The sequence below is a fragment of the Neovison vison genome, chromosome 7 (assembly GCF_020171115.1).
Source record: "Neovison vison isolate M4711 chromosome 7, ASM_NN_V1, whole genome shotgun sequence".
NCBI classification, from domain to species: domain Eukaryota; kingdom Metazoa; phylum Chordata; class Mammalia; order Carnivora; family Mustelidae; genus Neogale; species Neogale vison.
Window position 1 is genome coordinate 96447016 of NC_058097.1, and position 13977 is coordinate 96460992.

The 13977-nt window shown below is 47.3% G+C and overlaps 1 protein-coding gene across 1 annotated transcript in view; it reads left to right on the top strand.

The window, feature by feature from the left end:
- Window positions 1-11879: 11879 nt before the first annotated feature.
- Window positions 11880-13977, top strand: part of SLN (sarcolipin) — a 32878-nt gene continuing 30780 nt past the window's right edge. The window contains exon 1 of the mRNA XM_044260600.1: window positions 11880-12005. The gene's annotated coding sequence lies outside the window, so the exon portion shown is untranslated. The remainder of the gene's footprint in view (window positions 12006-13977) is intronic.

Consider the following 13977-nt stretch of genomic DNA (forward strand, 5'->3'; position numbering starts at 1 on the left):
CCTGTCCGGCTTCTCAGAATCACGTCTTTGGTGAGCTGCGGCAGACCTACCTGGGGTTATGTTGGGATGGAGGGGAAGTCAGAGGGAGCCCACGGATCATTTGCTGGAAGAAACTTTGTAAAATTCTGAATTACCTTAATTTTTCTTTTCCTTTTTCTTTTTTTTAAGTTTTTCGAGTGAAATAACTTTTGTCTGCAGCCCTTTAAAACTGATGTTTGATTTTCACTGTGTATCATTCACAGCTGCCAATGAATGGGAAAAGGTTAGATTGCTGTGTTTCACCTTTGGGGCAAGACTTCCGTTTGGATGAACACATTATTTCTTAAACACCCTGCCTAGGAACAAACCTGTGTGCGCGGGGTGACGTGAAGAGCCTGCGGTGGCGGCGCCCCACGTGCGTGTCAAGTCTGAGCTCAACCGTCGTCTCTTGCTCTGAAGCCTTTCTTAGGCTGTCAGGCTCCCTCTCCTCTAGGTTCCCAGGGCCCTTGTTCATATGTTCCTTGTTGCACTCATGGAGTGCTTGCTGTTTACCTGCCGCTCTCACCACCGGCTGAGCTCTTCGAGGTCAACCGTGGTCTCTATTCATCTTTCTAGACCTCTTTTTGTCTCAGTTCTTGGGCATTTAGTTACTTTTAAAAAAGATTTTGTTAATTTACTGGAGAAAGAGAGCAAGCAGGAGCAGCAGGGTGGGGCGAAGGGAGAGGGAGAAGCAGACTCCCCAGCCGAACAGGGAGCTTGACCCCAGCACCCCTAGATCACTACTTGAGCCGAAGGCAGACTGAGCCACCCAGGCGCCCCCTTGGACATTTATTAAATGAACTTTGTCTCTGGCTGCAGTTCAGAACATTTAAGGGGAGACTGACCTACACTAAGGCGTTTTCTGCAGATATATGTGCGCAGTGTTAATCTCCTGGCTTGGCTCTTTCTCCCTGTCCCCCTAAACCCAGTGTTTTTTTTCCTTACCTGCTTCCTCTGGAGAGGGGCAAAGGAGTTCAACCCTGAGCATCCTAAATCAAAACTTAGAATTCAGTGTTCCAGAGAAGCCGTGCTGTGAGTGACAGCACTTAAATAATCGGATCACAAATCCTGCATCCTGGTTTATGTAAGTCCGTGAAGACCGAGAGTTTCCCCCGTCTCGGTACCACTACTTCCATGGAAAATGTATTTTCAAACATCTGGCTCACATACAAGCTTTTGAAATGTAACACGTTCTTAAGCTGATAACCTCCCATAAATTCTTTCCACCCTATTAGAAGAATATTGATTTTTCAGTATTTTCTTGTAGATATTTATGCCATTAACAAAACCCTGCTGAATAGTATAATATGGCTGCTGGATTGTTCCCTCGTGTTGTATTGAGGTAATAAATTGCACATTTGGACTGTGGTGATGCTGGAAGAAGAGGGGGCTTGGCTGGAGTCATTCTCACTGTTTGGACCTGGAAACTATGTTCTCTGGTTGACAGTGGACGTTTCCCCCCCTTTTGGGGACCAGCGGCTTGCGGAGAATGTATGTGTGTTATCCATGGCGTGTCCAGCAGGTGGCGCTTTAGCAAGTCTGACAAAGACCTGTGACCTAAACCACCTTGCATTTTACAACTTTTCCAGGTCCTTTTTAAAAGATTTTATTTATGCATTTGAGAGAGAGCGCGCACAAGCAGGGAGGAGGGGAAGAAGGAGGGGGGCGGAGCAGACTCCCTGCTGAGCAGGGAGCGCCACACGAGGCTGGATTCCAGGACCAACCTGAGCTGAAAACAGGTGCTTAACTAGCTGAGCCCCCCAGGCGCCCCTAAAAGAGTGTGCTAGGATGACTTCCCTCAGCAGGGATTGTCTTCGATGAGCCGCCGAAGGACGGAGTGCTTAGGCAAGCTGAACCATCTCGAGGAGGGCACACAGTTTGGTGCCCATAGTGAAAACAGAAGCCAGGATTGCTTTCAGCAGCTCTAGCCGCCTGCAGTAGGCACCCCCCCCGACCCCATCCCCCGACCCTGAGTCAGCACACGCATCCTGGGAGAGAAGATGGGAGATTCTCGTGTAGAGCCCAGCTTGTTAGTGCAGTTTTCCCCGCAGCCCCGGAGCCTGCCCTTTTAAGCGTCTGTCCGCCTGTGTGTCTGTGGCCCTCTGTATGCCTAGTCACGGTTCTCTCCTCCATCATTATTATGGGGACGTGCCATTTCCATCCACATTTAATCACTTAGTATCTGGACATATCCTCAGCCCTCAAAAGAGATCCATAAATCAGGGAAATTCAGCAGATAGCCACTTAGCTGATGAAAAGGCAAGAGATTTATGAGGAAATTAGGTAATGCTGAACAGGCAGTTCTCCAGTAGCCTTAGAAAGGGTGTTTTGAGACATCCAGCAATCTAGAGATGGTATCTCAAGGGGAGTAAAGGCGCTTCAGACCTGCAAAATTTTACTTGTAGAATTTAATGTCCCCAAATGTCTTCTCTTAGTGCTTTTGTCATGCACTTTATTCCTTGGTCTCAGTATTATCTTCTTAGAACAATCTTTTATGTTTTTTTAAGATTTATTTTATTTATTTGAGAGAGGGGCTGGGAAGAAGCAGAGGGAGAGGGACAAGCAGATCTGCGCTGAGCGTGGAGCCCAATGCAGGGCTCCATCCCACTACCCCAGATCACAACCCAGGCTGTAGTCCGGTGTCGAATGCTCAATCCACTGAGCCACCCGGAGGTCCCTCAAGCAATCTTCAAGTGCAGATACTTTTGGAGGAGGAGGAAATTTGGAAATTTAGGTTGGAAGGGAAAGAGAAGTGATACCAAGGAAAAATACAAAAGTCATTTGAACAATTGTTGGCTCCCCCTGATCGCATCAAGTATTCAGATGGTGCCAAATGGTCATCCCCCGACCCGCTGTTCCTAGCCACGGCTGACCCAGCGGAGAGGCTGAGATGACGAAGCTGGAGTTTCCGTGCAGAATCCCGCCTTCCTTGACCACCGATGTCTCTTCCTGCTGGGTAACCAGGCTTTTCAGTCGCATCCGAGTGTTTCCCATTTTTTCCTTCTTTCAGATTTCTTTTCAGACTTTGGTCTTGTGAGCCCGTGTGAGACCTCATCCAGCTTGGTCTTTGTGAAAAGACTGCTCGTTCAGTGCGTACACCTTTACACACGGGGACACGCACAGACACGCGACCGACACTGCCGTCACCAGTAACACCAGCCTTGTCCCCACCTTACCTTCTCGCATCTCTTTTCTCTAGAAATTGCTTTGTCAGTAAGATTGCTTGCAGCTGCTTCGGGGAATCTGCCCCCACCCTTGACACCCACCTAGAGGCATTCCTGTAAAGCCTCGGTTCCCTAGTCCATCTGTTGGTTGAGTGTAAATGTCCATTCGGAGGATTAGACGGGAGGAGGAGAGCTAGGGCCTGGTTCCTGATCTGCTCACTAAAGTGTGAGCCATGCCAGAGCAGGGGTATGTGGCTCGACTGGGGAGCCAAGTGTCCATCCCCTGGGCCTGTTAGGTCCTGATGCACGAACATCGTTCATGCCCCTGTCTCATTGCGTGGAGCAGAGCAGGATGACTCCAGGTCAGGCCAGGAGACTCTGGGAGACTTTTTTGTAGAGAGCAGGGCAATTTCTTTTCTTTTCTTTTTCCAGATAGAAATTTATTTATTTATTTTATATATGTATATGTGTATATTTTTATTGTGTTATGTTAGTCACCATAAAATACATCATTGGTTTTTTTTTTTAATATTTTATTTATTTATTTGACAGGCAGAGATCACAAGTAGGCAGAGAGGCAGGCAGAGAGAGAGGAGGAAACAGGTTCCCCGCTGAGCAGAGAGCCCGATGTGGGGCTCGATCCCAGGACCCTGAGATCATGACCTGAGCCGAAGGCAGAGGATTGAACCACTGAGCCACCCAGGCACCCCACATCATTGGTTTTTGATGCAGTGTTCCAAGATCCATTGTTTATGCAGCACACCCAGTGCTCCATGCAATACGTGCCTTGATACCCACCACCAGGCTCACCCAACCCCCCAGCCCCGCCCCTCCAAAACCCTCAGTTTGTTTCTCAGAGTCCACAGTCTCTCATGGTTCGTCTCCCCCTCCGACTTTCCCCAACTCACTTCTCCTCTCCGTCTCCCAATGTCCTCCATGTTATTCCTTATGCTCCACCAGTGAAACCATATGATAATTGACTCTCTCTGCTTGACTTATTTCACGCAGCATCGTCTCCTCTAGTCCTGTTCATGTTGCTACAAAAGTTGGGTATTCATCCTTTCTGATGGAGGCATCATACTCCATAGTGTATATGGACCACATCTTCCTTATCTATTCGTCCGTTGAAGGGCATCTTGGCTCTTTCTACAGTTTGGCGACTGTGGCCATTGCTGCTATAAACCTTGGGATACATATGGCTCTTCTTTTCACTACATCTGTATCTTTGGGGTAAATACCCAGCAGGGCACTTTCTAATTGCCTGGAGTTCAGTGAGGGCATGCTTATCTCCTAGGAAGAAGGTTGGCTAGGTTATGGGAGGATATTCACGTAGATCCCCAAGACAACGATGCGTGGGACAAGAAGAAACTAGGGAAAGTCAGAGCCCGGGGGCCTCTGGTACTATGAATGGCACCGAAGGGCTTTCAAAAGTTGGTTTGTAGAATCAATATCTAATGTAAGAAAATGGGAAGTCTACGAAAACACTGAGTTTGAGGTCTACTTTCTGCCTTATATTGCTAATTTACCTAATTGCCAACCCATGTGAATATTTTACCCTTCTCATGAAAGTGTAAAATCTAGATGGGCAGATCTTGCCCTACTCGTAGCAAACTGAAACACCGATGGAATGAGAAAGGTCATGAACATACACTTTGAAACATTTAACACAGCACCAAACATCAAGCCTTAAAACTAACAGGGACTCAGTAGAACTGCATTTCTGTTGCTGACCATGTGTTTCTATGTTCTGGTCAATCTTGGAGTTGAGAAGCATTATTTTTGGTTTTGGAAAGTAGGTAATAATTCTGTGGTGGAAGAAACCCAAAGATGATTTAGTGTGTGGGATGAGGCCGGATGGTATCTGTGAACTGCTTGTGAGTCTTCCTCCCAGGTCATCTCATTCTTGGCATGAGTGCAAATAGGGCCAAAGAATTCTGGAAGATATTTGGTGAGGAAATGCTGTACTAGTTGGGTGAAAGAAGCACCTAGATCAGTAGGTTGTATTTCCTGTGGTTAGACAAGTGTTGCTGAGAAATGTCAAGCAAATTAAATAGAAGGGAATAAGAGGAAATTATGATCACCCCAGTATTCACAGGAACCCTGGGGAGAGTGACTATATTTGGAAGCCAGAATTTGCATGTCTGAGTAGAGAACTAGCACTCTGATAGACTCTCCAAGTGACTGCTTAGGAGGAAAGGATGGTTCTATGATTAAAAATCTGGATGATCTTGAGCAATTCTTTGCCCCTTTCTACTTGTACCTCTTACTGATCTAGACATAGTACGTGTCTCACAGCATGGTGGGTTTTCCTAAAACCTGCATTATTTATGTAAACTTCACAACATTCTAAAGAGGTAAATTCTTTTTTTTTTTTTTTTTTTAAAGTAGGGTGTGGAGCCCAACACAGGCCCTGAGCTCATGACCCTGAGATTAAGACTGAGCTAAAATCAAGAGTCGGATGCTTAACTGATTGTGCCACCTGGGTGCCTCTAAGAATGCAGATTCTATTCATGCCCCTATTGAACAAGTGAGGAAATTGGGCTTTATTAGTCAAGATAGGTTAAGTTATGCTGCTGTAACAAACAACAGCAAATATATTATTGGCTTAAAACAACAAAGATTTCATTTTTGGCCATGCTCCAGTCCACTGTGGATCTGGTTCAAGTTGTCCTCACTCTGGGGCTCTGGCTAATGAAACAGCTTTACCAGAAAGAGGGAATCACAGAAAATCCCTCCCTGACTCTTAAAGGCTGCCTGGAAGGGGCAGGTAGCACTTTCTCTTACATTTCATCGGCCAAAGCAAGTCACCTGGCCTTGTCCAGATTCAAAGGAAATGCAGTTCTACTATGTGCTTGGACGGGGAGAAGCCTTGGGGGTGTTTATGTGCATCTCTATCTGTCGGAAGACCTAAAGACGTTAAGCAACTCTATGAAATTTAGACTCTCATCTGTCTGACTCCAGAGGCTGAACTCTACCATCACACTGTGACGCTATGGTAACGTAGTAATAATGCCTTCATTATCTGTCACTGTTGAAATAGCAACACCAGTAATGTGTGACAGAAATAAAGAGTAATCAAATTGCAAAACACTGTTTTAATTTTCATAATAAAATCATAGTCATTTAGACGCATGGAAGTCTTGTTAGAACCAGGAGAATTGTGGGCTTTAAGCATGGATGCTTTGTTTTGTCCTGATTAGTGGCACTCAGGTGCAATCATTTGATCTAGAACTTGGTAGCACTCACGCCTGTCAGAGAGTCCTTTCAGGGCCTGGTAATTTGAGAATAAGTTCTGAGCTTCAGGTTTTGGTTGCTTTCCGGACATAGGCCTGCTACCTGGGGAACTGTTAGAAACGCCAGCTAGAATAATTAATATTCTGAAGTTAAACCCTGTAAGAGATGGAGTTCTTTGTCTATGACTTGAAAAAAAAAAATCAAACAAGAAACAACCAACCTAAAAAATGCTTGGGTGAATTGGAGGACACAAGGCATCTTTGGGCCTGGGCAGAGATGTCTTCTGGAGGAAACCACCAGTCTTGTGATCACAGAGCCGCTGGGTTGCCCTCTAGTGCTGAGCACTGTGCAACACCACCCTTCCGGCCATGTTGGGGCCCTTCATCCTCCGGGGATGCTGGTTCTGCCTCCCACAGCTGCAGTCACACACCCCTCCGCCCCCCACGCTACACTTCAACTCTTTTGAGTTTCGCAATCTCACGACTTCCCTTGTCATCTTGAGACAGTTGTTTCTGTTGTGGACTGCGAAGGGCCAAGATCCAAAAGTCAAGAAAGCAGAAAGTGACTCGTCATTATTATTATTATTATTATTTTTAAAGATTTTATTTATTTACTTGACAGATCACAAGTAGGCAGAGAGGCAGGCAGAGAGAGAGGAGGAAGCAGGCTCCCCGCTGAGCAGAGAGCCCGAGGCGGGGCTCGATCCCAGGACACTGGGATCATGACCTGAGCTGAAGGCAGAGGCTTTAACCCACTGAGCCACCCAGGTGCCCCAATGACTCGTCATTATTAATGTCACAGATAGAAACTGCTCCATAAAATGGGGCACAGTTACATCATGTTTATTTTACTAATGAATTAGTCTAGAGCTCATGGTCCTTATTAGTAAGAAAATTCTCTCTTGAGGGGCTCTCCCGCTTCCCTGAATTACCTGAAAACCTATAGACCATCAGTCTTCCTGAAGGAGGCAATCTTAACTCCTTTGAAAGCCATGAAGGTAACTCACCCTTTTAGAGGAGATTTTCCAAGGGATTCACCTGTGTCTACACCAAATTCTGGGGAAGTAACTATTTTCAATGAACCTGAGCTATCCTATCCCCTTTTGAAGGGAAACTGTTGTCACTGAGGATAGAGCAGTTTTCTGGTGCCTTCCTGGCTGAAAAAGAGAAAAAAGAAACTCCTACGAAGTTGTTACCTGGACAAAGTTGTTCCACTATATTAAACTTAGGAGGACGCCTGAGTGGCTCAGTTGGTTAAGCAGCTGCCTTCAGCTCGGGTCATGATTCCAGTGTCCTGGGATCGAGTCCCACATCGGGCTCCTTGCTCCGCGGAGAGCCTGCTTCTCCCTCTGACTCTGCCTGTGCTCGCTCTCGCTCGCTCTCTCTCTGACAAATAAATAAATAAATAAATAAATAAATAAATAAAAGAATAAACTATCAAGTTTAAAAAATCTAACGATTTTTCTTAAGAAGCTTAACATCTACTAGGCGTCATTTCTCTGATTAAAAAGTATTTGTGCATTATTGCCAGAAGCAGTAAAATTTGTTGCCAACAATATTATTCCAGTTTTTGGCCCAATGGAATGATTAGTCTGTGATTTTCTTTCAGTTTCACGTTTAGTTTCATACTCTCTGTCTCGTGGTATGGTCAGCCAGCTCCTGCCCCCCACTCACTCGCCGGCTCTCACTGGGGACTCTGACCCTGGCCGCCATCTTCCTATTCAAATGCCTCCATCATTTGTTTGGTCGGTGCCCATGTGGATGAACTGCCCGCATCTGGACCTCAACATGTAGTATGTCCTTCATGCCAATCTGTTGCCTTAACTTGTCTCTGTTACTCTCATGATAAATCTGTATCTTGCTATCAGAAGTGCTCAATAGAGTCCCATATTCTATATTCTGAGTACAATTTACATCCCTAAACCCAGCACACCAGTTTTTCAAGCCCTTCTGAACTCTTGCTCTTTGCTTCCTTTCATTCACCCCCTTCTGGAATGTTCTCCCTATTCTGCCTAGAGTCTGTGATTGGCTGCTTTGGATTTCTTCCCTTCTCACCTACGCTGCACTTAACATCCTGCCCAGCAAAACCCCAATGCTAGATCGGTGGTGTGAGACAAGATCTTTCATGCCTTCCTAGCCTGAGAGAGAGATTTGTCCCAGCCTGATGTCCTAGCCCAACTCCCTGCTTAACATCACCTCTGGTGTAGCTTAGGAAATTCGTGTTGGAGAATCCCCAGGGCTGAAGTCTGGCTTATCTTCTATCCAGTCGAAGGAGTTACAGCCTATAACTTTGTGACTTGGGGTAAGTTACTTAACCTCTCTGAGCCTCAGTATTCCCACCCCAAGAGCGGAGCCTACAGGACTGATTCAACATCTCCAGTGGGAAGAGCTTGGCGCAGTGCTTGGCACACAGTAAATGCTCCTTAAAAGGTGGCTAGTAGTTTGGTAGAAGGACATCACCTTACTTTCCTGGTGTACCTTACAATTAGAAGAACACCCTGTACACAGTATATGCTTCATAAATTTCTCCTGGATTGATCTAATTTCAGAAAATAGTATTTTGAGGGTGATTCTCATGTTGGGGGCTCATTTAGTCCTTTCAAAAGCTGTTTCCCCCTATTTACACAAATGGCCGATTATTGTTATGAAAAACTAAAGAAATACAGGTAAGAATAAGAAGGTAGCAAAAATCCCCCCAAATCCTACCAACCAGAGATAATCAGCATCAATAATTTGGAGAATGTCTTTCCAGATTTTTATACTTGTGCTCCCATGAGTCAAGTTTACACACACACACACACACGCACACACACATCTACCTGCATTGAACCATAATAGTGCTTACCACTTTGTGACACCCTCCCCCCACCTCTCACTCAACAAATTATCACAGATACCTTTCCAAGGTGGAGAAAATGGACCTTCCTGTCTTCAGAGTTGAATACTTGAGCAGGTCGCTGCAGGCTTGGTAAGTCCAGAAGTAGACACTAGGTGGCAGTGTTGAAACAATGAAAAATTTGGAAGAAACCTACCAGTCACACAGGACGGGAGGCCCCTGGGACTTCATTCCCCCAGAATCTTTTTACTGACATTCTGATAATTAATAACTGATAAAAGTACATTTATCTGATTAATATTGTATTACTTTGGAGGCTCCATATTCCCCCCGCTTGGACTGGGAGCAGAAGCTCCTATGACTCCCAAGATTTTTGTAAGACTGCCTTCAGATCTGTTTTATCATCCATCTGGGAAAGTGAAAATGTGCCCCTCTGTGGAAGGAAGAAACGACTTGATGTCTTTTTTCACACTCTCTTCCCAGCCCCCATACCAGACACAGCAGATGGACTGACACTCTCGCCGCCTTCCCACCCTGAAAAGCCAGCCTGATCCTTGTATCTATCTGTCAGCGGCAGTAAACTGGGAACGGGGTCCCTGCCTGGCCTGGGGCCCCCTGGGTGCTGCCTCCCTCTGAGATGCCGAGTCCCAGAGACCTGGAGCCCTGCCCTCCCCATCAAGCACGTCAGCCCAGACCTTCAGAATCCTAGTCTTCTTGGAGTCACCTTGATTTTTGTAGATAATTTCTGCTTCTGATCCCAACACACACATGCACTGTCTGATATCTGGGCAGTGTGCTCTATTGGGAAGAAAGCAATGTGCAAGTCAGGAGTTTTAACTCAGCTGCTAACCAACCTTATGACCTTGGTTAAATCCCTTACCCTATTTCTCCTTCTTGATTTTGTTAAATAGGAGTGTTACTGGGGCACCTGGGTGGCTCAGCCAGTTAAGCATCTGACTCTTGATTTGGGCTTAGGTCATGATCTCAAGCCATGCCTGGGGCTCCACGTCCAGCTGCCCAGCTTAAGGTCTGCCCCGCCCCCCACCAACTCACATGTGTGCGCAGTCTCTCTCTCTCTCTCTCTCAAAAAAAAAAAAAAAAAAAAAAATTAGAAAACCACAAGTCCAAGATGGAGTCACTTAGGCCAGGCCACATCATGAGGATGGGGCTTACTACCTAACCTGATTGCAATTCCAACCTCCTCCAGAAATGTCGTGTTTTGGGTTTTTAAGATTTTTATTTTTAAGTAATCTACACCCAACATGGGTCTCAAACCCACAATCCTCAGATTAAGAGTCTCAAGCAAAGGGGCGCCTGGGTGTCTCAGTGGGTTAAGCCTCTGCCTTCGGCTCCAGTCATGATCTCAGGGTCCTGGGATCCAGCCCTGTATCAGGCTCTCTGCTCAGTGGGGAGTTTGCTTCTCCCCCCCCTCTCTCTGCCTGCCTCTCTGCCTACTTGTGATCTCTGTCTGTCAAATAAATAAATAAAATCTTAAAAAAAAAAAAAAAAGAGTCTCAAGCCAGCTCCACTGACCAAGCCAGTCAGGTGCTCCAGAAATGTAATCTTACCTTGTCAGTCAGGAATTTTTTGGTCAGCACCAATGATGTGACTTTCACATGGTCCCTCTCCATCCCCGCAAAGGAAGATGAGGTCACCCACCTAATAAGACCCCCTGCCCTTCCCTCTAAGGGAAGGTGACCTTGCCTGGAAAAATCCTTTCTTTTCTTTTGCTAATAAGGTCCTTGCCCCACCCTCCTTCCTTGGAATGGGGAGTTCCGCCCTGCTTGCTAGGTCGGGAACTGTCCAGCTGACAGCTAAAGAAACTTTCCTGAACAGCTTCCCGACGCCAGTTAGATCTTAAAATGGACTCAGCGGGATTTGTTTGTTAACATGAATAGCAACAGCCGGCCCCATTCTGGGGCATCAAATAGATAGACAATACACACGCTTAGGACCCTGCCAGCCACACCCATTAATTAGAAAAAATATTCTGAATTTGATCATTTGTATTTTTAAGAACAGCAGTCATGGGAAAAATCAGTACTTTATGAATTTCTTTAATTTGTCTTACCATTTAATACCCTTTTATTTGGCACTGCACTGACACCTCAAACACTCCATAGTAGAGACTCTCACAAGCTTAGTCCCACGAAAATACTCGGTGATTCAAGACATGAAGGTATTTCCAGAGTCAGAGCTCAGTCCTGCCACATTCACTGACAGTAACCCCATGTGTTTGTTATAGCACTGAGTCACTGACATGAATTTCGGGAATGACACGAGGGAACGCGAGGTGGCTTTGTTCACACGGACCCACGAGAACCTACCAGTCGCGGCTTGCACTGGTAGCCGACCCTGCTGCCTTCAGCCGGAGAAAATACCTGTCTTCATTGCAAAGCCTGGAGAGGGAAAGCTTGAGGAGATGGTTTGGGAAAGGAAATTAACCGAAAATGTAAAGGCAGGCTCACCCAAATGAAGCATCGCCAATTTGGTGACATTACGTTCAGTTGAATTCAGTGAAAGATATTCCAATCCCATTAACAGCTTTTTGTGTGCCTCCTACGGCTGAGGACTGGGAAGGATGAGGTGGGTGTGACGTCATCCCTGCCTGCAGGAGCTGTAATCGGGCAAAGACAGGCATGCACACAACTGTCTTCTCCAGCGCAGTCCAGTAAACCCGGGGACTTTGTGCGTCCCACTCATCAGCCCTTTATCCTCTGCCTGGAGCACGGAGGAGCTCATCCTTGGGTCTGGGTGAGTGACCGTGTAATCCACACGGGGCGCCATGTGACAGGTGCCCTCGCAGAGATGAAGGGTGGTGTTGGAACACACTTAAAGGGAACGAGGGAGTCTGGGGGAAGGGGGTGTTTGAGCAGAGCCCGGAGGGATGGGAAGCATTTTGAAGGCAGCAGGGGTGGGGAGAGCCACTGATCTCTTGTTCCCGGAGGGAATGCGAGGACCGGGGCGGGAAAGTCAGGAGAGACGGGGGCGCGCTGAGCTTCATGCCAAGCCCCGCCGACACTCCGCTTCAAGTGCCTTGTGAGCAGTAACTCCCCGAGTCCCCGACGCTCCCATGAACTCTGTGCAGGGGGAGCTGGTCTCTCAGAGGAGAAGGCTGAGGCACGGAAAGGTTGAGTCCCGTCTCCTGTACCCCACCGTCACCTGACAGGACCAGCATCCAAACCCAGGCTGGTCGGTCTCGGAAGACGGTAACCTTCCCCGCTTCCAGCAAATTGCAGACGCGGACGTGCTGCTTTTCTCTCCGTGGGGACGGCTTGCGGACCTGCCTCTGGCCTTCCTCCCGGCAAGACGTGCCTGGACTTTCTCTAACCCCTGGAGTCTGGACAGAACCTGCAACGTGCTTTGGTCAGTCCCATGTGGCCCGGGTGCCCCGCAGGTTGGGGACACAGACAACGGCCCTGTGACCGCCTTTGCTCCATCTGACAACAGCCTGTTCCCAGAACGTCCCAGCTGATCCTAGCCCAAATTCCCGATCCATGAAATCGGGGCCCAGATAAACTGTGCTTGTTTTAAGCTTGTGAAGGGATGAAGGCTGATTTGCCTGGGACGACATGATGCACTCTATTCTGATGTTTCGTACATGATTTTTAAAAAAAGATTTTATTTATTGATTTGAGAGACAGACAGTGAGAGAGAGCATGAGCAAGGAGAAGGTCAGAGAGAGAAGCAGACTCCCCATGGAGCTGGGAGCCCGATGCGGGACTCGGTCCCGGGACTCCAGGATCATGACCTGAGCCGAAGGCAGTCGTCCAACCGACTGCGCCACCCAGGCGTCCCTCGTACATGATTTTGTGTGTAGTCTCATAGTCACTACATGAGATGGGATTTAAAAAAAAAAAAGCAGAGATTGTAGGAAGTTAAGTTACCCAAGATCAAATCACTAATTGATAGGGAAAAAACGGGATTAAAACGTATAAAATGTATAGTCTGTCTGTGTCCTGAGCCACGCAGGCGCCCCTGAAGCTCCCAGGCAGGGTAATGAACGTCTAATTAAGTGCCTGGGATCATTTTTTCCCCCCTTGGAACAAGCAAACTCAAATATGTGAATGGTTCTGCCAATCCGACTTGAGTGTTAAGAACAGCACATGATGGGGCGCCTGGGTGGCTCGGAGTGAAGGATCTGACTTCAGCTCAGCTACTGATCTCAGGGTCCTGGGATCAATTCCCGATCCCCGTGTCAGGCTCTCTGCTCTTTTCTTTAAAAAAAGGAAGAAAGAGGGGCACCAGGGTGGTTCAGTGGGTTAAAGCCTCTGCCTTCAGCTCGGGTCGTGATCCCGGGGTCCTGGGATCGAGCCCCGCATCGGGCTCTCTGCTCCGCAGGGAGCCTGCTTTCCCCTCCCTCTCTGCCTGCCTCTCTAACTACTTGTGATTTCTCTCTCTGTGTCAAATAAATAAAATCTTTAAAAAAAAAAAAAAGGAAGAAAGCAAGCAAGCACACTGACTTTGCTCTAATGCTGCTAAGGAACAGAGGCTACTTCTGGTTCTAGATGAGCTGGTGAACTAGCAGGGCTGCCGGCCCTCCTCACCCAGCCACAGACACCCCGCGGAGGAGAGAGAAAAGCACTGGATTTGAAGTCCTGAAGCAGAAGGCATGAGAACCCCACGAGTCAGCCTTGGGGAGGTGCAAAGTGATTAGGGTCTGGTGTGGAAAGGGAAGCTCAGGGAACGGTGAGGAAGTCCCGGCTCCAGTTGGATCGAGGGGAAA